General features: G+C 35.6%; 1 protein-coding gene across 1 annotated transcript in view; it reads right to left on the reverse strand.

The window, feature by feature from the left end:
• STK3 (serine/threonine kinase 3) overlaps positions 1 to 23862 on the reverse strand; it is a 123005-nt gene that overhangs the window by 67927 nt on the left and 31216 nt on the right. The window lies entirely within an intron of this gene.

A 23862-nucleotide genomic window follows, 5' to 3' on the forward strand; every position in this document is an offset into this window, starting at 1 on the left:
CATGCTATATAAAAAAATGTTTGTCCTACTTAAGATTATATATATATTGTTCCATTTTCTACATGATTCTTTCCATGGTTTCCTCTAATTATAAATTTACACTTGTAAGTGAAAAAAAAGCCATCCAACTCTGACTATACGACATCATCACTTTAGACTTACACATAGCAGCAACACACTGTTCAGAGCGAGGTCTATTGACGCAAACAATAAGTTATTATTTTCTTCTAAACCCAAGTTCCATTCAACCACATTTTCCCAAGTCACAGAGAGTAAAAGTTCTTCATTTGTTTTTCTACAAGCATATGCAGAAATACATACTCAGAAAAGGGGAAAAAATTGAAATGGGAGATTATGCACACTTTTAACATAGCAGAGGCGCTAGAAGCTTCAGCCTGTGTTTGAAACACAGGGGAAAAAAGGCAGAGGGAACTTCATGAGATTTTATCTATAACTTCTTAAGAAGTCTGACCTGGCCTTGAAAACTGGCTGAACTCATTCAAAAATTCTTCTCATATTCCAAAGGAAAGTAGAGTCCATGAAAAATGATGCAAAAACTTATGTTTTCCATAATTTTAATGAAAAATTAATTCATTACTTAATAGTTGCTTTAATTCAAACACTTAAATGTTTACAAAACTCATTTCATTATCTGCCTAACACAAAAATCACAAGAAAAGACCTGGCCATTTTGTGTAATTAAGATGTATGCTACAATAGCTTTATATTTTCAGTGGCAGCCATGCCAAACCACTATATGGACTCAGAGAGGAAATGTGGCACTCGGTAATTGGCCTTATCTACTTCACTTATGATGCAAGATTGTCAGTACAAGTAAAGTGCTTCTGGCTAAAGCTGTGGCTAACAAACTCAGCTGTTTCTGCCCTTGAAATTAATGATTTCTTCTGAACTTTGAACTGATGACTATTGATCTTATCTTCAGCTACTCTTAACAGCTCACTCTGCAGTAGCTATTGAAAACACACAGCTGTAACAGAAGACTAGGAACTTCTGTTTATCTGGTGTCAAAATGTGTACCTCCTATTTGATAAAAAACACTGACCTATCTTCCACAGGTAAGCAAAGCTTAGTTAAAGAGTCCTACTCAGCTCCACAGTTCTAGGAAAAATGTTTGCCTTTACCAATTATTTTCATGAACTACGCAGCAGTTAAGAACCACAGCAAAGTGACTTTGTAATTCACAAAGGACAATGAGAAAAAAGAGGGAATTTATGAATCATTCTTCTATGGCAGACAATAAAATTCACAAAAGGAGATACTCAAGACTTAGTTAGGGTCCGAAATCCACATTTATACTTTGTACGTTCATTGGAAATACCTAATTCAGGAACATGTATATTTATGAAATGCTTAAACTGCAGGTTTTTAAATCTTGCTATGTCACATGAGTTGCTTGAGCTGAAAAAAAAAAATTAAACGCAGTTTTGTAATACAAGAAAATACATAGAAACTACTTATTCCAAATGTTTAGTCAAACTTGGTAGTTATGTCATGCACTTGCTAGTGTGTACCTCTCCCTCCAGCTCTCAGAGCTGCATTTCATTAACAGCCTAAAATGCTGGTTTCAGTTCCATCTTCCCTCTCTAACTAAATCATTTTGGCTTCCATATTTCTCTGCATAAAAGTTAAGCTCCCTCCCTCTTTCAAAACAGTCTATGATTCAGCTTTCAACTACTTTGTTTCCTTCCAAGAAGCTTGCATAGCAATCACTGGAGAATTATAAAGATAGTCCCAAATCTCCAGGAATAAAAACAAAACACTTATCTGACAGGGACTTATTCCTTGTTTTTGCTTCCATTTCTTGTCAAATAGATCTTTTCTATCCTAAAACAACTCTATACTCTTTTAAAATATAACTATTTCAGTCACTGTTCCATGGGTGTCAATGTAAGTGAGAAACCTAAGAGGCTTGGGTTTTTTCATGCCTCTTTCATCTCACCCTAGATTTTTCCAGTCCCCGTGTTTTCCCAAACTATTACTTGTAGTATTTTTTTGCATCCACTCCACTTGTAATTTTTTCAGAAGTTTCCCACAGCTATTGGTACTAGTTTAGCTCTCACAGTAGGGCTGATGACAGCGCTCACAGAGCCAGTGTTAGGCAACTGTTGCTTAAAAGAAAAACCAAATACAAGCTACCATCCACCCAATTATATGGGCTGAACTGGCAGTAACAACTGCAGGAAATATTAGGATGACATTGTTAAACAGAGGGGACAGGCTCTGACATACTATGAAAGAACTGGAGCTAATTCTTTTCTCTCTCCCACCTTCAACACCACCTTCCACACTCCCCTACACTTCTAAGACAGACTGACAAGCCTTACATGAGTAACTCATCAAATATACGTCCAAGGCATTAGATTCTATGACTCAGTCTTCAATTTTAACCATTCAATCATATTTTAAAAAAGTCAAAAAAAATCTCTAAGCTGCAAGATGTCAGAACTCAGGCCTGAGGGATCATGGTAACTTAATCAGTGTTTGTCTTCACCTGCCTATAATAAAATAGCCCATTCCAAATTTGTGCTGAACTGGCCCTTCCACCTCTAACGTTGAGCCCAATTCTACTTTAAATGATCTTTCACACATTGGTCCAAGGCGAATCCTACACTCAGCAGTGAATCCAGAATGCAAGGCAGATTATAATTTACACATGACAAAAGGTGGGGGGAATATCATCCAAGGCAGCTTTTAGGGTCACTTCTGAGGTGGACATTAGATAATCCATCACAGTTTCTACCATAGTTGCCTGGTAGCACTCACCTGCCCAATCATAGCAGTTACAGTTAAGCTGAATACCAGACTAAGGACCAAGTCTTAAATGAGAGCAGAACTGCACAAGTCAGCACAATGTTCTTTTTATTATTCTTAAAGGGCCTAGTATTTTAAATTAAGCCCAGGCTAAAAACGGGACTTTTTCCATGAAGGTTCTTTTACTGACAGTTTTATTGGCGTGAAAATGTAATTATGGTGATGATGATGAATTAGGAAACACCAAAAGAAAAATGAGACGCTCATATACCACACTTGGAAATTCCTAAATCAGAAAATCCTTGCAGCTCATTCTTCCTGTCAGTCAGGGTAAGACATTTGTATTCTGTACAGCCCACAAACACATTAAGTGATCAACAGTAATTTGGTAGAGGTACTACGTGTTTCGGGTTTTAGCTCCTGAATAACTTACCTCTATTGCTTAGTTGAAATTAATTACTCATAATAAAAAGCAGAAAATCAGAAGTATAACTTCTACTGTTATTATTTGCCCAGTATCATGAATGCCACTGAAGAAGACAGCAAAGATTTTTATATTGTAGCATTTTTATAATTTTCAAGCTCCATTGCTGGAATCTACAGACAGAAACTTTATTTTTATAAACAGGGTAAGGATACATGACACCAGTTTGTAACTCCACAGTTTTTGGCACCACAATTATACTACTTAGTTAATCAATCTACTACAGGAAACAAACATCAAAATACATTTAAACTCAGTAACGCACTTCATAGTATGAAAACTTATTTAAGGCTGAGGGAGTTAAATACTGAATACTGTAACATTTTATTGACTTAGAAATAAAGAATCAGCTATAAGACGTTTTTCTCTTCTTTGTGATACATGTCATAGAAATTCCCTCCCTTCATGAACAGCCATCAAAAAGGCTGAAACATCCCTAATTATTCAGTAGCACAATTCAGCAGCTGCCTAAAAATTAAACATCAGCATGGGGAAAGGTCAGATACTAGCAGGTTCTACATTGGGTTTGCTTTGTTGAGCATTTTTTCTTGGTGTGGCTTTTTGAGGTTTTTTATTTGTTTGGTTGGTTTGGGTTTTTTAATTCAGAACTACAATAGTGTAACAACAAAAGTGAAAAACAAAGTTACTGAACAACATCTCGTGTTTAAAATCAAGGAAGTCAGTTTACTATCTGCTTCAGAGCAGATAATAAATTTCATTGTTAGAAGCACCCTAAAAATCACCAGCTTCCTCCTCCCATCTACAAACAGATGTTGATGAAGATCATCTAGTGTACTTATACCTTTTGTGCAGAACTACAAACAGGTGTGCTTCCATCAGACATCTATCCAGGTCTGATCCAAATTGATTCTCACTAGCATTATCTGCACAGGACTAAATGCAGGAAGGGATAACTGGAGATTTAGTTCAGAGAACTTCCTGACAAACAATAACTGATACAGAATTTTTAATCCAAATGAGGGAAATGTATGTGAAATTTAACACGCAATCCTACTGTGCTCACCTTGATATCTTTTAGTGGTGACAACTCATTAAATCATGTACACAATACTACATAAGGTAAAAATTACACTTGAGTTATTTTATTATGAAATTACACATATTAACATGATGAGTATTTAAAAAATAAAATAAAACATCATAAAGGGAAAAAAAACAAATAAAACAAACCATAACTGTTACCAGTGGCTTAACAGCCATTCACTGTCATAAGCTTCCATCTGGAATAATGACCTTTGCTGATCAAAGCAAAGTATGATTCAATTAAGATGTAAAGTAATAAAGTAATAAACACAACGAAAAGATACATAATGGAGAGAATAATCACATGATTAACAGCAAAGATGAGTTACTGAAAGATAAGCCATTTACATTGACCTGTATATTTGTTACTGCTGGTAAGCTCATAATATTTTGACAGTGTTACAACAGGTCAAGAATGCAAAGATAACAATCTCGAACATTTTGCAATACTAAGTGCAACTGTAAATCTATTGAAAAGAATCAACCCTTGTCTTGTCAGTACCATCATGCAACAGAATGGTGCCTCGAGGTTCACCTCTGAATTAGTCTTTTGACTAAAGGTTGAACTCAATGATTCTTATGGGTCCCTTCCAACCTGACATATTCTTTGATTCTAAAAAATTGTGTTACATTTCAAAAGAATATTAAAGGTAATTTGTTCTGTGACAACAGCTTGAAGAAGTTGGCATTCTAAGGCCATTCAGTTTGGGTTTTTTAAAACTGGTTTTAAACAAGCTTACTTATACAACTGACTTTTCAATCCCACCACATTTAATAACTTTAAACTTCTACCATATCCTACACTGGTATATTTAAAAGGTAGGATTTATTGCACTGGCTGCTATCCCATTATCAAGAAAAAGAACAAGTTCCCCCTGCTAACTCAGCTAAAAAGATCATGTCATCTGCATATATGCCTGTTCATTATCAAACCCTTTTGTCAGATAAGTAATAAAAACATTTATTACCACCAATCTTTCCCAGAAATATCACCTCAGCATACTGCTCTTACCAATTTATCCATTGCTTTGCTTCATTTTCCAAAGTTTCTTGACCTCTCATAAGTCATCACTTGTATTATCCAAAGATACCTGGAAGCTACCCAAGAACTGACTTGATGGAGTTGTATGCAAAGAAACAACTTTGTTATCTGCAGTGACCTTCTTGTGTTGGTTTCTTTCTCTTCCTCTCCCTTAGAGTCCAGCAGACCTATCAATGTTTCTCCAGGTTTTCTTCTAAAGTATTAAAAAAATATCCTATGATTTGGGGAACTCTTCATTACTTTTGCCTGTAGTTTTCTACTATTATCTTGTCCCAATTTTCCATCTTCTACTTTAAAATGGAATAGTTTGAATGTTTCTATCCAGTAGGGCTATTTTGATTTCCTGAACCCAGCTCTTCAACACAAAATATTCCTGAATTCTGCCATTCAACTGAACACTGTCCTCTCATTTCCTTTTAGTTTAGAGATGCAACATTCAAGTTCCATTTCATCTGCAAGGTTGTGGAGTCATTGATGTCAGTGACATTTCAATGGAAGACAGAAACCTGATTCTCAAAATTTTCCCTTCCTTCAACTTGGATCACAGGCCTATACAAGAGGGCAACAAATGCCCTTCTAAAGTCTGCAGTTATTTCCATGTTTTATTTTTCATTGCTACAATCTCATGAAAGTTTTTTAACTGTTCTTTGGTTTCACTGGGATTTTCTGTTATTTCCTTGGGGGTTTTCTTGGAATGGGAGGAGAGAGTGTTTTAGGTAAGGGAAATTACACCATTTTTCAAGGAAAGGCATTCACTGTAAACAAAAATAATTTCAGGGTACTCAAGATTTTGTACTTAAACTACCCAGGCAGCTAAAGGTTTGGCTTTTTTTTTTTTTAACTGACATATACAGGAATTTTTAGAGGAAAATACCTAACTTGCAAATAATCCCACTTAGGTACTAAACAGGATAAGTACTTAACATTTTATTGAAAGTTCACATCCACAATAATTACAAGTCTACACATTTTCAGTGTCCCGGGCCATAGAAAAAAAATTAAAACAAAAAATCCTGACAACTAAAAAAATCTGAATGCTACCAGAAAACAAGACAATGGAAGTCAGTAAGTCTTACAAAAATGCAAAAGAGTTTCAAACAGCTGAAAGGAACTGCAGCATTCAGACACCATCTAGGACAGTACTTCCAATAATTCCACTCACCAAAAGGAAAACCTAAATGAGCTGCAAATTAATTCATTATTATTATTCTGAAAAGTACCTCAATTTCAGCATTGGATGAGCAAGATACATTTAATCAGGAGGAGAAAGAAGAGTGCACACAGTGTGTGCATGTGGGCTTTTAAAATTTTTTTGAGGGAAAGAAATGTTTGTGAGGAGAGGAGTTAAGGTAGAAAAAAAAAATAGATATTAAACTGTCTTTAGACTGAAAGAACTTGCAGTGGTGTAAATTTCTTGACACAGATTTGGAAAAAAAAGTATTTTAAACTTTGTTGTATAGGAGAAAAATTCCTTTTGATAGTGATGAGCAACACCTCCTCTTTGTGAGGAAACCACCATAACAGTGAGTTGGAGCCACTTCAGGCCATTAGCCAACTCTGTCCTAACCCTCAGAGAGTGTCAACATTTAGGAGTCTCTCAGACCCAATTATACATTAAGATAGATCCTTGCTCAAGAGCTAGGTAATTCACTGACTGAGGATATTTCCCAGTCACACAGTTGTCCAGGTATCAAAACATATGTCTTCATGAATGCTGATACCTCTCTCAGACAGAAGCATCCTGCTATCACTTAATCACTGTGTTATCACCCCTTTCACAGAATCCAAGAGATCAAGAACACAATCTTGAACCTGAACAACTTTTTTTTTCAGCACTGAACTTTAACAACTAGTTTCTTATCAGTTATCAAGGAAATGGTTCAGAAACTGCACATTGTATGACCAAATCCAGGGAATACTCTTAAGATTAATTTAGTCTTCTTTCACCATCATTTGTTTACTCCTGATTCAGCACTATCTTGAAAGTTCATAGACATAATGCCTACAGGGTTCTAAGTTTTTACCCAGAATATGAAACTTACTGTCCCCCCAAAAAACTACAATAATAGAGCTTACTTTAATAACAGAATATTTTCTCTTCTTCTCACAGTATTTTCTCAGAAAATAACGCAGTGAGTACATCCAGAAACATACCAACATTTAATGAGACATGAAGTGGAAAAACTGCATTTGCAATTATATTTACTAGTAGAAGAGTCAAGGAGTGAGTAACTTATATTTGTGAGAAAAAGCTGCAGTAAACATACTGGATATTAAATGTGAAACTTGTGACATAATCACAGTAGTAAGGATAGAAGGCATTCAAGAAATATGTGGTAGTTCTTCATTCAGGGTATGTTAGTCCTCCAGCAGCAGTATTGTGTTCACTTTCAGAGATATGAACCAACTGAAGCTGGTTCAAAACAGAGCAACTATAATGCTCTAGATATTTAAAAAAGACACTGTAGAAAAGATTGAATGAATTAGCATTGCTTAGTCTAAAGAGGAGGCAACTATAGTGAGAAGCATGGTAACAGTCTCCAACATGTTAACCGCCACTTCAAAGAAGGACAAAGTCTATAAAGAAAAGCTAGTGAGTTTAAATTTTAACAATGAATATTCAGGTCACTTAGTAGGAAAGCTGCCCATAAACTACCTGAGAAGTTCCAGAACTTGTCATTTTATTATACCAAAAAATATAGACAAACACCGCTTCAGAATTTTATGATCAAAATCTGTGCATGTGTTTCAAAGGTCTTTTCCACCACCACCACCTACCCATTTGCCTTGTGCTCATACAAAACATGCAGTTTCAGAAGACATAGTATTTTCCCCATGTTTAACCTGCAAATTCAATGGATGAGTGCATTACACAAAGATGAAATGAAATTAAAAACAAACTCCAGGTGCATCCTCTTCCCAGGTTGTGCTCGCTCTCCCTTGGAACAACTCTCCTGCCTCTGATTCTACATGGATTATGTAAGGTTTTATATTTAAAGAGTAATACTTCGAGAGGTTACAGTTTGCACAAAAGAAAGTGGGAATTTCATCTAGACATGTCACAACTCTAGTAGAGTCTTGCTAGAAAAATAATCTGCACACTGAATTTAAAAATCTAGTAGCTGACAAGTCACTGGGATACCCAAAGGTGACTCTGGCATTAAAAAGTAATTAAAAAAATAAAGCTTAAAAAAAAGAAATAAATTATCATGTTGGGTGTTGGGTCACCTAGGTACAGAAACAATGAGCAAGAAACAGGAAACACAAAGGAACAATGCTTACAACAATGGTTGCTGCTTCCCACTTCACTTTTTACAATGGCAGCAGATGAACAGGTGGTAGCAAAAGCCAACCACCAGCACAAAGAAAACCGATCAGTGTTCAAACGAAGAACTAAAATTAAAGTTATAGATTACAAAATTCCAGATACTAAATGCCAATGTCCCACTGAAACAATGGAGGCAACTAATTAATTACAGAAGATTTTGTAGTCTACAAAAGAGTAACTGAGTTCTTACATCTTAAAACTCCGTCTACCTTCAGGCGAAGAATGAAAACTTCTTCTCCTGTCTCTGCTCCACTGACACTCCAGGATATTTAAGAGAATACAAGACTCAGTGGTGTTGCTTTCCCAGCTACCAGGTAGGTACAGACAACAGTGTTACTGTTCTTGTCTAGCTAGTGTTTCCAATGTTCTACCTAATAGCTTCAAATAAATACTATTCACACCATAGTCCCTTAAACTCCATTGTTAGATGACTGTAATAATTGGCCACATCCTTCCCTGTAAGGAAATGCAGTTGCTAGAGCAAAACTATATTTTCTACTCCACAGGCCACGATGCAGACACGTGCAGTGGGAGGCACCACAAAGTAAAATCTGAACATTTGAATAACAAATGGAAAGAGAAGTACAACCAAGGTACAGTATTACTTACACAATGACACTAATCTTACATTTTGAAAAACTAATATCCCTTTTAAACCAAACTAAATTATAGAACTACAAGATCATAGTTAAGAGTTAAAATTCAAATATACTGCTGGAACCAATACTTCATTTCTTCACGGCACTTTGTTAGCTTTGTAGGTATAACCATTGCTCTCTGGAACAGTAAGTGAAAAATATGAACTACATAATGGAATTCAAAAGCAATCCTACCAAATGACAGAGGTAAAACAATATACCAAATTCTGGACAGCCAGGTAGATCAACAAAAAAATATCTCTCAAATGGCATTGCATCTGAGGAAACTGCAACTGGTAATGATTGCTCATGATTTAATAACTGACACAACATACATTCTAAGGAAGATCCTTCCAAAAGGGAAAATGTCCCAAAGAGAGAACGTACAGAGAAAATTCAAATGCCAATAATTTTTTTTAAAAGGAGACAATAAAAAGGTAAAACAAACTGTGAGCCAAAGCTGACTCTCTATATCTTCAGTTTTATTTATCAGACTGAAAAATCTCTCCAACTTTCTCTTTTCCTGTATAAGACCAAAACTATGAGATGTTCTGTTTGTATTACAATTACACTAATTCAATGCAGGTCACTTGTTTTTTACTGAATCCAGATGACATTTAGTAAGCTAAACATGGGCCAATTGGCTTCCCCCCTCTCCAGAAAAAGAGGGGAGCTGATTGCTGCTGGGTAGGTCATACAGTGGCTACAGAACACAATTGCTTGAATTACATTCTGACTAACATCAAACATAGAACTGAAGCTAAAAACTAACTTTTTTTCTTGCATGTCTTCTAGATTTCTCATATTGAAACGTACTAATTTAAAAGCCACCTCTTTCCCACCCTGAGGTGATAGATATGAACAGATTCACCAGAAGTTTTTGTTGTTTCCTTTCTCCACCTAATTTAAAAAAACCCACATTTTTAATATTCTAAGAAGTTCAAACAATTTAGTTTCCACTTTATTTTTAATATCCCCAGTGGCTAACCAACCTTTTCAAGCCTGCTCATTTGAACATACCACAGTAAAAAAGAAAAACGTAGCACTTTAGATCTAGTGAGCACTAAAAACAGTAATGGTCTAAGCTTCTTCTATTTCTGTAATAACATTTGTATTCTTAAATCAACCCAAACTTCCATGTAATTAGCCATACAATAACCTGTACTGATAATGCAGAGAAACTAGTTCCACAGGGGCAGAAAAACCCTTAAACTTATCTCCAAGAAACAAGTAAAGAGTATGTCTTTGTTAATGTCTTAGTTGTGATCAAGAACTGATTCTCTTCTGACAAAAACACTAGCTATAAAATGGTAATTAAGATCTATGCCAGTAAATAAAACATCCGTTTAGACTTAGTGCAATTGACTGCAAATTTGTCAATTATATTCTTTCTAATCATGTCTGGACTTGGCTTTTTTTTTTTTTCCCTAAAAGTTATCCACCCCTCAAACAGTATTATCAACTGCTAAAGTAAAATGTAATACATATTATAAAATAGCAGCCCCATTAGTTGTTTATTTTACAGCACACTGAATTATATAAGTTACTTATTACTTGTATCATCTCGAGGTTTTTTACCCATCTCTAATTCCTCCCAACATGATCTGCTCAGCTTTTAACAAATTTCACCGACACAAGAAACAAGAGCATAATGCAACACAGGCTAATTAAAATCCATTATGCTAATGGCATCCAATGCTAATTAGATGTCCTTCAGTCTTGGCCATCATCTTCAAAATACTGCACATCCTACAGGAAATACACAGAAATCGTGCAGATAAACTGCTTAGTTGCATGCACATGACATCACTCCACAGGATCAAGGACACAGAAAAGTAAAAGTCTTCATAATTAAGAAAAAAGTTCATAGCATAGGATGTAACATTTGGATGCCAGAAAGATACAGAGACACTGAGAGAAAAGATCCACAATGGTGTGAATTGGCCTGGCATCTATATTCCTTTGCTTAAATCAAATTTTAAACAAACCTGAAGGGAGAAGATAAAAAAAATAACAAACATCTACCAAGATTCCCAAATTATTTAACCTGGTATATCTTAAAAAAAATTCATAGGTTTTGGGTCTGGGGTCTGTGTTGTACTGCCCTGTCCAAACACTTACTTATTAATCATATTTTCTAAATTTTTGTTAGGGTCTGGTTTACCCATTGTCTTTTGTTCCAGCCAAAGGCATGTATCACAGCTTCCCTACAATGACTGACACTGCAGAGAAAAAAAGCCAAGTGAAAGCAGAGTCCTGTTACTATAGGTACACACAGAAATAACATTCCTTCATATGCAGTTCAGGGGACAAAAACTTACAGCCTATATTACTGAAAAAATTATAGTTTAGCAATGTGGCTGTTGCAATCACTCAAGTATGCAAACAATATAGCAATAGCTGAAGCAGTGACTAGAAATGCTGATATCATATAAATGGGCCATATCATACCCTTAATTCCTAGCAGCTTGTCCCCAGTTTATACAAAAAATACCACAGGGCAGAAGGGGAAAAGGATTTCTGAATGCAAAAGTTCTTCAAGACACGGCAGTCATATACAGTTACATGTAAATGGCCTTTCCTCTCCTTCAAATGATATGTTACCATTTATACTGCTGGCTCCTCCAGCAATATGATAACTATTTACTAAGTAAACTGCATAGTTCACATGAAAAGCATCTCAAAAAGCATCTTCAAGACTCATCTTGCTTAAACAGCCTTTGAATGGCACAATAATTTACAGCACATATATGGAACTACCAAGTTCAAGCCTTTGCAGATCTGAGAAAGGCACACTTTGAAAACAATTGAGATCTCACCTCTCTCTTGCTCTAACTGTACGTATTCATTCCATTCAAGCAGCTTCACAGAAATTCCTCTATCAAGCCTGAGATAATAGCATCTGAAGAGCTCCCTTGCAGCAGAGACAACAGAGGCAAGAGATATGCATAAGCAAATAGAAAAATAAAGCACAAATGACATCTATGTTAGCTGAGGGATACATACAATTTTGAAAAAAACATCAGCTGGTTAGATTGCCAAAATAAGAAAATAATAACCTAATTCCTATAAACATCTGCACAAAGACCGGGAGAAAGCAATCCCTCTTATGAGATCACTCCTCTTGGTCACATGTACATACAATGTCCTCAGGCCACAGAGGTGCTCTAATGTCTAAAGTTTCTGATGTGAATTATGAGAGTCAGATGTCATTGTTGTGTTATACCAGGCAGACACTTAAGCTGCATCAGGCAACCCGAGTCTCAGATTGTCAAGGTTAGTTACGAGCTAGAAGAGTGTGGATGCAAATTCCAGACATACAGGCCACTCACCCAGGCCAAAGCAATATGCTAATATAAAACTGGGCCACTATAAGACTGCATTAAGAGTGCCATGTTTTTCTGGAACCCTCTTTCCTCTATCACTGTATTCAGAGCTTATGTCTTCCTTCTGCAACCCTACACGTGTAGCTTAACACCAGACTGCATAGTGCACCAAAATCTACTTCAAATCATTAATGAGAACAACTGAATTGGAAGACAGCAAGAGCTGGAAAGCTGCTGAAACGTACTGGCTTAAACTTCAGGTAGAGAAAGGCTGGGTATGTTTCCTGAAGACATGGCACTCAGTCTGAGAGCACTGAGTCTAAGTGGTAAAGCAAATATTTCCCTAGAACAGACAGCAAGACCTGAAAGTGCACAGGGCAGTATCTTGATTACTGCTCTGGCAGTTTCTCTTGGCTCCTTACAAGGAGCTATGTGGGGTGGTGCTTTCAAGCAATAATTTGAAAACAGCACAGCACACTCCAAAGGGACTTTCCTGCAGCACAGCCCCAGGCACTACATAACCAAGGCCACCAAGTCCCATGTGCAGTGAATTATCTTCTTTGTCCATAAATGGATATGCCCACTGAAGAAGGGAATAAGCCTTCAATAAGTTAAAGGGAAAAAAAATCATAACTAGAAACGGCATAAAGATGATTAAACAAACTATCCTACCAGTATAAAGAGCACTCACTTGAAGAAATTATTCAGTTATTTTAAGCAACCCTTTATTTTAAGCAGTAGCAAACTCCATAGACAATCCTAAATCAGCTGATGTACAAAAGGAAAGGGAGGTGCAAGATTCTTTCACCCTTCCTTTACACAGAAAACCAAAGAGAGGGAGTGTGAACTTGCCTGTTACAGACTGCTGGGCTGTAATGCTTTACTATGTCAGACTGACACAGGTAGTGGTTTAGAAGAGAACCATGTTAAGAGAAAAGACACGCAAGTCAATTGCTTGACTTGAAATTCAAACACACATTAAACTAAAAAGTTGACCTTAGAAACAGCAGCAAAACTTTTAGCTCGAATAAACCCAGGATAAAATCCTTCAGAGATACAATGCTTGTAATTGCATTTTTCATGTGACAATATCTAATGATTGAAAGTAAAAAAGTTAAAATGTTTTCATGTGAATCTGCCCAGCAATACAGACAAATACACAATGATTTACCAGATGCTCTGGTTAATTCCACTCCAAAGGACATATCTGACATCCAATTAGTGTTGAAAATGCACAAGACCCATATAAACTTCAAACATTTTCTACACACAAGTTTAGCATTCCTGAGGCATCCATTCTTAGCAACAAAACTGAAAGCACCTTGATTTAGTATCACATGGAGATTTAAGTTCATTGTAGCATAAACATTTTGCAAAGAGCTACACGGAAACCAACAGTTCATGCTCCTGTGGTCACCAAGAAGATATCATGCAAGTTACTGACCAAACAATGTCTTCTGAGTGTTGGTAAACATGGAAATCTAAAAAAAATAGTTAAACAAATATTTTTTTGCCTGCCTGAAAACATCCATGGGCATTCATTATTTGCAAGCATATAGACTCAAAGAACTCATGTATGTGTATATATAAAATTTTTTGAAAGATGTATCCATAAATATATATCCCTGTATATAAAAAACTAACTCCATATATATACACACACAAGTTGACTTATAGACATTGAGATATGTATAGGGATTTTATATACACACATATATACCTCTAAAAAACTAACTCCATACACACACACACACACACCAGTAAAAATAAAAATTCATTGTTTTCTTCAGCTTCACTCAATGGAGGCAGGTTTCCACATGTCTGGAAGTAGTTTAAAACCATGGGAAAAATATGAAGAACACAATGCTCATTTTTGACTGAAAATCCCATCTATTTATCTTCTGGGGCAAGTTTTTTAAACTCTCTGCTCTGCCTCTGAACAAGACTTGCAGGTATTCCCCTAGCAAGACTGTCTGCATTGGAGATGAAGCATAACTCTAAAGTTCTTGAGCACAAGGTACAGCAGCTAAGAAATGGTGAATCCCATCAGCCACTCACATGCACACCTTGAGCTCACTGCTTTTTCCCTGTAAGAAGCTGGTGTGTAGCGAGAACAAAATACAGATGAAACAACTACTACTGAAAAATCTGAAAGCAGAGCTTCCCCCAAAGGGATCACCATGACTGGGTTCTCATCTTCACTAACATTCCTAACACACTGGAGCCAAGTAAGTCCTTAAAAATACTGAATTAGATTCAAGTGTAGCATGTCCTATTCTTTTAAATATGCACAACTTCATATACATGAAGACCAAAAATGCAAATCAAATTAATTCACACTTAAAAAATTTCCACAGATGTGAAGAAAGAGAAGCTGTGTGAAACAGAACTTCAGTCTCTCATGAAGACTTTGCCAAGCTTCACCTCTTCGGCTTTACTTACTTTTTCATCCTCGCCTGCTGGAGAGCTCCCCTTTGCCTAGCCAAAGCACTAAGGACAAGAAAGGAGGAGACTAAAATTCATGTGGAAATCAGGGAAAAAAGACAACACCTCTGAGCACATCTTGCCTGACCTTAACAACACAGACCAAGTATCAAAATTCGGCCTTAACTTATGGTGAGGGACCATCCAACCGTTACTCTGGCTCAAACCAGAGCCATGTAATACTCTCCACTTCCAGAACGCATCCTGCACCTGCCAAATGACACAAAATCTTTTTTTTTTTTTTTTGAGAACCATTGTTCATGTGTTAAAAATGCTTATTGAAAATAAAAAACCCAAGCATACATATTTTAGCTGTCTGTAACAAGTAGTCATCTTCATTTTTTTTAGTGAACCGATTTCCTTAGTTAAATTATAAATACACTTAATGATAAATTTATTAAGTGAAAACATAACTCATAAATTTGCCAGAGGTTCTGTAAAGAAGAGCATCCAAAGCCAACATACCTTTGCATGCCACCAAGCATCAGCTTCCTCTGCCATTTGGACTTAACACCCCATACATATAAATGACTCTCAAGGAAAGAAAAGCCATCTTTGGTTGACCATCACTGGAATGGTTATTTGAAACTAGTAATCACACAATTCTTTCAATTCTTATCAGATTACCAGTATTTTATATGAAACAGATGTTAGCAGCACAGCTTAGTCAGAATTATTGAACAACTTTTCTTTCAATTTCATAACAAATTAGGCAATGCTTAGTTGATGCATCTGAAAAAAGTTACAGAATTGCAAGCCCCAAGGCACAGGACTGGTGTCATAATTTAAACCATCGCCATCTGAAATGCAAAGGCATTAGAAACATAATGTTTTACTCTGTAGAACAAATTTCTCTTACAGATGATAATCTTTATTTGTTAATAAATTCTGAAGTCTCAACAGCAACCAAAAGCTACCATTTCAATGTCAAAAGCCTAGCAGAATTCTTGCAAACAAAATATTAAAATTCTCTGAATGTTTACAAATAAATAGTGAAACACAAATAAATAATTAAATAAAAATTAGTTTATTAAAGACTGTCTTGGGCACAGCGATCATGAAATTATAGAGTTTTTGATTCATATCACAAAAACACAACAAAGCTAGAGAAGGGAATAATGCAGAAGTCAAATCATCTTTCTTGTTTACTACTGCACTAGAGCCTAGGTAACAATTCTCCAATTTAAATAGAAAGGAAGATATTTTCAGTGGTTGTTTTTAGCTCCACATTTGGAGTCTTGGTCCCTAGTAATCTAGTTTACTGCTTTAAGTCAGTTGTGAGGCCATTTATAAAAATGTAACTGTCAAAGGAAACCAAAAAACGTGGAGACTTTTGTCAATTGCTGAAATTCTGGAGTGTGAAATTACTTATTTTGGCAAAATTCATCAAAAGAATATTTTGACCTAAGTAATGTTACAAAAAGCAAAAAAAAAAAGGTCCCGTGTCAATGCCAGGGTTGCCAGTTTCCTTCTAGTCACCATGTGTCAGTTAACTGTGTCACAAATGTAATTATGATGTTCACAGTAGACCTTTTTCTTCTGTAACAGTAAAGCTAAATTTTATGGAAAATAAGTTCCCTTGAGGTGTGAAAGAAAGCTGAGTTAACCATGTTTTTATTTTCTGAATATAGGTGAGTCATCAAGGTAACAGCTGTGGGAAAAGAATGCACTCAGTGCATGAAACAACACCTGGAGGACATGTATGACCCTTAATGGCTTACAAAAATGAACATTATACCCACTGACTTCATCTATAAGAAAAGGATAAAGTACTAAGGGATCAAGAACAAACTCTTAGATTACGAGCATGCTAATCCAGTTGATTTTTATCAAAGCCCTTTTCAGACAACACTAATGCAGCTTTAGGAATCATAATGCCTGACCAGAATCACTGCAAAAGAATACACTTCCTCCTTCAGTAAATTAATTTAAAAGAGAAACTTAATAGGCTAAGCTTTGTATCAGCTAACTTTATGCTGAACCAAACCTTAATCAAACCTCAACTTGCATAAAGTCAACAAGACAGCATCAGAAATACTGCAGCACATGCTTTAGTCACTTAGAGAAATGCACTTCTGTGCCCACACTCAGTCCAGGCACTTTGAATGAATCCAGTATTAAAGGTTATAAATTACAGCCTGAAACAGAAGGTATCGTTTCCCCAGAGAGATGTAAACATGCAAAGGCGCTCAGAGGCCAGGTATGTTACTTTGGATACACATGCACATAAACACAGGGCACTGCTCCTGAGCTGGAGCCAAGTCATGTCCTCTGACAGCACGGCCACCTGAGCACCCAGCAACTTTCCAACACCAATGCAGAAAGACATGCCCTTTGGCTTTTAGTGTCCTACTGTTCTTCCAGGACAACGGCAGTAAGACCTTTCTCTAGCACCTGTAATATTTCCAGTCTAGAAAGAACCTTCAGCTACTTCACACTCCACATATTTTCACACCAAGCAAGTGGCAGTGCAACCACTTGCTCCGGAGCACAATTTATACATGGCAATTCACATGACTGTTAAAAGGATCAACTTCTAAAACGTTGTCCCAATTTTTCTAAATAATTCAATTAATCTGTTTGACAACAGCATGTTTTACAAGTTATAAACACGCACATGCTCATATGTTCATTCCCAAAAATCAAATGCTAACCACTTCTGAATTGCAAAACCCCAGTTTGCACAAATTAGTCATACTATTATTCAGAGAAACAAAAAAAAGCAAGACATTTAGAGTGCACACACAGTTGCTCTGGAGAAACTCTTGGAGAAAAGTAAAAGGAGGACAGTAGAGGCAAAGCTCACTTGTGTCTGTATGTATCTGCCCCATGTAGATATGCTCTCTGTCCCACTGTTAGACCTCATGATTACTATATTTCACAAGGAACATCCTGCTTGAAACAGATGACTTTTTCAACACATGCCTATCAGTTTGCCCATAAATCCTGTGCTTGCTGACACTATCTGTTTTACATTTTCATAGCATGAAAACAGGAGCAGCAGCAGCAGAGAGAATACTGGGCTGCCATCTCTATTGCCAAACCTTCAGTCACAGCACCAGGACACTGGGAAGTACCACAGGGGCCATCATTCCCTTGAATTCCATCAGAGGTTCTTTCTTTTCTGAAAACAGATTACTTCATTATCTTGAAAAATTATTATAAATTTCTGGGGGAGAATGGAAAATGCAAGACAACTGAAACTTCCCAGACTCCCCAGTGTTTCTGTAGTTCTCACTATAAATCTGATTTGCTCCAGCAGAACACTAACTTTTTTTTTTTAAACATCAACAGTATAGCATGGAATTCAGGAATATACACTGCAGAGGAGACTTTCGTCAGCAAAACAGAATTTTTCAGGCAAGCAGGTAATGATAAAGAGTATTTGCAAGAATTATGTCCACGTTTGCTTTCTGAAACATAAACTGATAATGCATTAATATTTGTGGTGTTTGGAATGCTGTATAGGTAGTTTTCATAATCAATGTGAAATTTCAGATATGGTAAAGAGGCACAGAAGAAAGCAGAATCTGGAGGTAACACTCATGTTGGCTTTATTTCTTTCCCATGTTCCCAAAAAATGAGAACTTATATCTGGAATAAAAACTTGGATCCACAAAGCTTTAAAAACAGATCATGTCATCTTAAAACTATGAACAATACAGTTTTCAAACACAGCTTTTTCTGGTATAGGGTATCAAAAATACTTCCTATATCTCAATGCATTTTCAAAATAGCAGAACAACACAAACGGGCACTAGTACAGAAAATTCTAATTAAAAAAAAAATCCCAAATGGCATACCCAAATCATTTGAGTTAGTTCACAACTATAGACACATAGTACTGACTGTGCTATGTGTCTAAGTATTTAGTCAGTAAAATAAAAGGCTGAAATGCAAAAGCCAGCCTGGTTTCATTCTTCTCTAACACCAGGGTGGTCTACGGGCAATTTTTGATACCACTGGTGTTGCCGGGGAAACAAAATGAAAACAGGTGCCATCAAATACAAATTAAAGATTTAGTTCTATTTTAAACCACCTTAAAACAAAGTTTCCATAAACTTAACTGATACTACTACAAATTTGACAATACTTTATAACAAGAAAAGGATTATAAGTTGTCTTTAGACCATCAAGTTTTAACTGAAACAAATTTAGACTGATTGGCAACCCTTCCTTTTAAATAAATAAATTTCTTCATTAAATATGCATCATCCTTTATAAAAATTACCTAGTGTACATTTTAAGGCAATATAATACCATAACAGAAACAGGGTACATATAATCTTAATAAGCTTTCTCCATTCCAAATTTTACCTTCCTTTCAATTCAAGCAATTTTTTAGATTTTTTTTTACAAAGTAAACAACCAGTATAGACTTAAAGCATATAAAAATCTTATGGTAAGCAGCAACAGAAGCTTAATATTTTCCTCCCAATCTGATTGTAGTTTTCTCTCATGCAATTAAGAAAATCAAATATCCCTTTAACTAAAACCCAAGTAACTACATTTTTGCTTTTAAAAATGGTAATACGTTAGAATTTGGCAATACAGCAGTCAAGTTTCTAAAGCACTTCCTCCAGGTCAACTAGCCATAATGACAGAAAAGATGTTTAAGAAAAAATGAACATACAATTCCTTTCAATAAATAAACATTAATTCAAGCTTCCAAGAATGCCTTAAAATTATTTACCGAGTTCTTTTATGGCTTAACAAGACATTAGTCACATAAAAGAATCCAAATAGACCTATTTCAGTTAAAAGCAATACACAAATTCCCTCCTTTTCAATGAAGCTAGCTGCCAGACCCTTGAACAAAAATTAACTTTGAATATTCTGTGCTAATCCTGGAAATTGAAAGATAAAGGAAATAAAAAGAAATAGAAGCATCTCAAATATATATAGCTCTTCATTTAAAAGTTTATAAATCCGTGGTACATTTTACTATATCCTGCAAGGTATTACAGAATTTTTAGTAAAATAAATTCTCCTAAATTTGTACATAAACATCTTGCTAAATAATTTTCCAAGTCCATAGTGCGAGTTAAAAAGAAACTGAATAAATTCAGCATGCAATGACATGCCCAAATGATGGAAAGGCACTTCTTTTTCAAATAACAGTGACTGTAAAGTTGATTAAAAAAGTCTCTCATTAAAACTGTGATTCTAGTTTTAATGCATCTCAGTGATTTACTACAAATCACCTATTTAAAATAAAATTTTCTTGAAATCTTCAAGTTGCAAAATCATTTTGCTTCACAGCCTCAGCTACGTTTACAGTGATGTTACATCACAAATGAGCAAATCTACAGTAATTTAAAACTTCTGAATAAGTTTTTTGGTGGGGGGTTGTTTGCCTGTTTGTTTTAACATTTGTCCAGGGAGGAAGCAGCCAGCTCAGACACAGAGGGTGCTGTTAACATGCACCATGCCAGGTCTGGTGAATACATTCGGGCTTTACCCACACGAACAGTTCTATCAAGCAATCTTTAACAATGCTTACAGATGTAGGCCTTGATGCAATGCTCCCTCCAGTCATCAAGAATATTTCCATTAATTTCATGGTTTCATTCAACCTCTGTTTACTGTTCCAACATCTTTGAAAAATAATATTTCCTGGTCAAACATTTCCCTACTGAGGTGTCTCATAAACAAATGGGTAGTATCAAGAGTATGGTCCTTTTTTCAAATTAGCACTTCTCCAAATGTGAATCATTCACAGAAGATGCACAGCATTACATGAAACTAACCAAGATCAAACTTCCTTTACAGTTATTTTAGTTAAAGTTTCAAGTTAACTCACTTGTGTGTAATTATGAAATTACTGTACTGATCCTCCACTTACTTTGAAAGTGATTAATCAAAGTCAGAGAAAAACAACCATCAACTGAAGCACGTTTCAAATTTCCTATTCAGGGGTAAGTCTAAAAAGATGAACTAATTTAATTTTAATTAAATCCTCATTTAGAAGCATGAAATAAATGTTTTCCATTTAATTCAAATTAAACTCCAGTTCCAGTACAAATTTCAAATATTCTCTGCTTCTGCTACTTTATTACACATGACAGATTAACATTTCCTTTTTGCAACCAGCAAACCTGATATCATTAAAAAATGTAAAGAATTCATACTTTTAGCAGTAATAAACATTTATTCTATTTCCAAAACTTCTAATGATATGAAGAAAATTCTAGTGATGTGAAGAAGATGTATTCACTAAACAACGATGAAACATTTATGCCAGATTCTGTAACTACAAATACTTGTAACTGCACTTTAATTTATATTGCAACCCTTCTACTGTGTGAACTTTCACCACACCTCTTTACTGAAGGGAAAAAAAAGATAGCGAGATGCAAGAAAAGAAAACAGTAGGCAAAAAAAGCAGTACCTATAGGAAGGCAATAAATACACACGTTAGACTGTAGACTTTTCCAAAAGCTTTAATGTGGACAAGAATAGGTCTTGTCATCCTATTTAATCATCAGACACACCTCAAGTACTCTAATGTTTCCATAGTGCCTGTATCAATGCTAGTGTTGAATCATACAGGAGTTCTGTAAACCAGGCAGATCCCTCAATCTTTTCTGTGAGAAGCCATGTGGCAAAACCTCTTCAAAAAGTTCCTTGGGTGATTAGGGAGAAAATTTTTATCATCAGCAAGCTTCACCAGAGAACAAGTGGTATTTTTCCCATCTTTCTTTCAAAACAGTATTACAACAACCCTCCTTTCACATGAAATGGGTTGATGTTAAGCATACTATCCCTTGGCATAGCAAGCTGTCAAGTTTTGGAAAGCGGATGCTGCCAAGCTTGAGCATCATTCTCTTGGAGGCTCAATACATGTAACTTAATCTGATAAAGTCAAGTAATGAACTATCAATTGCAATTTAAGAAAATAAGTAAAATATCACAGGATACTTTTCATATTTTTTGCAACCAGATATCTCTAAACTTGTCTGCAGCGTCCGAGGACAATTCACAACTCACATACTATTTCTTTTATGCTATTTACCTTTCTTGGCTAAGTTGTGCTTGGTATAGAGAAATTTTATTTAAAATTCTATGCTAGGCATGCTGAAAAACTGGAATAAATTATATTTCTGTGTCACAATAAACTAGATTATATCATGGGGGCACTTGTCTGGGTTGACTTTCTCACTCATCAGAATATTCTTGTCTCCTCTACAATAAGTCCATAGACAGGCTGATCACAAACAAATAAATAAATTAAAAATGAATTTTCAAATTCACTGCCTCCATTAATCCTGCAGGAATTAAATACTAAAAAAGAAGTTACATTCAAAGTGTACTATGTCTGTGTCTATACCCAGCATTTTCACAAAGAATAGGAGCTAAAGGAAGAAAGCATTTGAAATCAGCAAATATATGTAAGTGAACACCAAGTATATTTTAACTAAAATCATCAATCATAACTTTCAGTTTGGAGAACCACATACATCTTGAAATGAAAAAGACTAATCTACAGAGCAGGATCTCTGCACCTCTATGAGTTCCTTACCCAGGAGCCACAAGTGCAACTTTGACAAATCACGATTTGTCTGCAGGACTGCAGTTCATCCTTTATTTACTTTTCAATCCACTGCTAAAAATAACTCAACTGCAAGGAAAAGTAATGTCAAACTGATGCTACTACCAAGTACCTAAAAATTGTCTCTTTTCACCTAGTAAAAATGACATTATTGCAACAGTTAACAGTTACCTTAATTGTATTCCAGAAAATTTAGAAATGTATTTTCTCAAGTTAACATAAAAGAACCCACAGAAAACATGCTTTTACATACCGATCAAAGAACACTGACAAAAAAAACCAAGTAAGTCCAATTCTCATTACAATTACAGCAAGCACTGTCATCTTAATTCACAGAAAGAGCAATTCCCCTGGTGGTCAGTAGATCTATTATCTAGATATTAAAGTTCCAACAAATTCAACGAAAATATTTCATTTAGGTATCACATCAGGTAATTGCTCACAAAAAATGGAACATGCACAGACATGCAAGTTCAAATGTATGCAATTACTTATTTTAATTTGCCCAACATTTATCATCTCTCCATTCCAGAAGCCTTGTTGAAAGGAGTCAAATCATGAACAGGGTTTTGGGAACCGGTCCACACCTCAGCAATAACTTACCACACCAGAAGCAGCTGAGGTGAGGAGGAGGTCTGTTTAAGCACTATAAACATTGATCACTTGTTTAAAAGAGATAAATAAATACATTTCTTTTGACAAGTGAAATAAATCTTGAATGAAAAAGCATTTGGCACCTTTTTTTTTTTTAATGTACTGCTGACAGTATTGTCTCATCAAATTAAGTGGACAGGTTATTTACTGATTTGAAGTAGCAGCATATTTAAATGAAAATTTAAAGTTTTCCTTTTTTAAGAATCCTTAAATAAACTAAGTCACACTTCCTTAGAGTTGACACTGGCTTTTTCTTTTTTTTTTTATTTTTTTTTCCCCCAATCTATATAGAGAACATACTTTATTTTCTATTAGACCAATACTGTCTGGAATTAATTGTGCTCACTTTTTTTCCTTGAATAAAGTTATAACATCTATTTGAAATTTTGGCTATAAATAGTACTACAGAAGCAAATATATTATGAAGCAACACCTGCCTTCAGCTGCATGGAAACTGAGGGCCACTGGAAGTTTCCCCATGAAGTTCTGCTGTATCCTTTCTAATTTTATTGATACGCCCAACCAGAAAAAGTCCAAA

This window comes from Corapipo altera, unplaced genomic scaffold (genome assembly GCF_003945725.1).
Source record: "Corapipo altera isolate COAL_440 unplaced genomic scaffold, ASM394572v1 52b, whole genome shotgun sequence".
Taxonomy (NCBI): domain Eukaryota; kingdom Metazoa; phylum Chordata; class Aves; order Passeriformes; family Pipridae; genus Corapipo; species Corapipo altera.